The following is a 2387-nucleotide window of genomic DNA, read 5'->3' as shown; positions in this document are numbered from 1 at the left end:
ACTGCCCACCCAACTCACGCCCTGACCATACTAACTAAACACAAAACACAGAAAATAAAGGTCAGAACGTGACAGTACCCCAAAGGTGCGGACTCCGGCCGCAAAACCTTGACCTATAGGGGAGGGTCTGGGTGGGCGTCTGTCCGCGGTGGCGGTTCTGGCGCGGGACGCGGACCCCACTTCACCCTTGTCTTTGTCCGCCTTATTTTCCGCCTCCGTGGCTTTCTCACCATGGCAACCCCTCTCAATGACCCCACTGGACAGAGGGGCAGCTCGGGACAGAGGGGCAGGGGCTCTGGACAGAGGGACAGGGGCTCTGGACAGAGGGACAGGGGCTCTGGACAGAGGGACAGGGCTCTGGCGCCTCTGGGCTGAGGGGCTCTGGCGCCTCTGGGCTGAGGGCTCTGGCAGCGGCGCCGGACAGGCGGGACGCTCCGGCAGCGCGCCGGACAGGCGGGAGGCTCCGGCAGCGGCGCCGGACAGGCGGGAGGCTCCGGCAGCGGCGCTGGACAGGCGGGACGCTCCGCAACGGCGCAGGACAGGCGGGACGCTCCGGCAGCGGCGCAGGACAGGCGGGACGCTCCGGCAGCGGCGCCGGACAAGCGGGACGCTCCGGCAGCAGCGCCGGACAGGCGGGAGGCTCCGGCAGCAGCGCCGGACAGGCGGGAGTTCCGGCAGCAGCGCCGGACAGGCGGGAGGCTCCGGCAGCGGCGCCGGACAGGAGGGACGCTCCGGCAGCGGCGCCAGACAGGCGGGACGCTCCGGCAGCGCGCCGGACAGGCGGGAGGCTCCGGCAGCGGCACCGGACAGGTGGGAGGCTCCGGCAGTGGCGCCGGACAGGCGGGAGGCTCCGGCAGCGGCGCCGGACAGGCGGGAGGCTCCGGACAGGCGGGAGGCTCCGGCAGCGGCGCCGGACAGGCGGGACGCTCCGGCAGCGGCGCCGGACAGGCGGGAGCACCTGCAGGGAGGAGACTGAGAGACAGCCTGGTGCGTGGGGCTGCCACAGGAACTACCAGGCTGGGGAGACTTTCAGGAGGCTTGGTGTTAGGAGGAGCCTGAAAGACCGGGCTGTGGGGGAGCACTGGAGCTCTGGTGCGCAACCTTGGCACCACTTCCCCAGGCTGGACAACTACTCGAGCCCGGACCCTCCAGAGTGCAGGCACAGGTTGAACCGGGCTGTGGGTAAGCACGGGAGATCTAGTGCTTACTACACGCACCTCTCCCCTAGGCTCCACTCCCACAGTTGCCCGGTACGAGCGGAGCGCAGGCAGAGGACGCACTGCACCTCCCAGCGCCCGGAGACACAGCACGCAGAGCCGGCGCAGGATAACCTGGACCAAGACTGCGTACCGCGACCAGACCCGCTGAGCAGGCACCATACGCCCTGGCTCAATGCCCAAACTCGCATGGCACTCTCGGGGGCTGTCCTATAGCGCACCGGGCTATGGACACGCACTGGCGACACCGTGCGCTCAACCGCATAACACGGTGCCTGACCAGTAATGCGCTGCTTATCATAAGCACGAGGAGTGAGCTCAGGTCTGCTACCTGGCTTAGTATCACACCTCGTGTGCCCCCCCCCAAAAAAATTTGGGGCTGCCTCTCGTACCTGTCGCACTGCCGTGCTGGCTCTCATGCCGCCGCTCAGCTTTCGCTGCCTCCGTGGCTTTCCTAGCTGCCTCCACCTGTTCCCATGGAAGGCGATCCTTTCCCGCCAGGATCTCCTCCCAGGTGTAGCAACCCTTGCCGTCCAATACATCCTCCCATGTCCATTCCTCCTGTGATGCTGGCCGCTGTTGTTGCTGCTGCTGCTGCTGTCGTCGCTGTCCTTTACCACGCCGCTTGGTCCGATTGTGGTGGGTGATTCTGTAACAGTTTCCTCCTCTTCTTCCGAAGAGGAGAGGCGAACGGATCAGAGGACCAATACGCGGCGTGGTAATTTTCCATGGTACTTTTTAATGCTTTAAGGTACACATGAACAAACTAACAAAACAAGAAATGTGAAAACTCAAATTACAGTCCTATCTGGTGCACACACAGAGACAGGAAACAATCACCCACAAACACACAGTGAAACCCAGGCCACCTAAGTATGATTCTCAATCAGAGACAACTAATGACACCTGCCTCTGATTGAGAACCATACTAGGCCGAAACATAGAAATTCCCAAAACCTAGACAAACAAACATAGACTGCCCACCCAACTCACGCCCTGACCATACTAACTAAACACAAAACACAGAAAATAAAGGTCAGAACGTGACAGTTTGGATGTGTTCTGTGTGGAAAGGACATCTGCTTGACGTTGTAAAGAATTACAGACCATGTATAAGGCATATTTTGAGTTTTGTGGATTCGCACCTGATTTCCTGACATTCTGACTCCA

Source organism: Oncorhynchus keta, unplaced genomic scaffold, assembly GCF_023373465.1.
Source record: "Oncorhynchus keta strain PuntledgeMale-10-30-2019 unplaced genomic scaffold, Oket_V2 Un_scaffold_9288_pilon_pilon, whole genome shotgun sequence".
NCBI classification, from domain to species: Eukaryota; Metazoa; Chordata; class Actinopteri; order Salmoniformes; family Salmonidae; genus Oncorhynchus; species Oncorhynchus keta.
Note: the sequence above shows the minus strand (reverse complement) of the source record.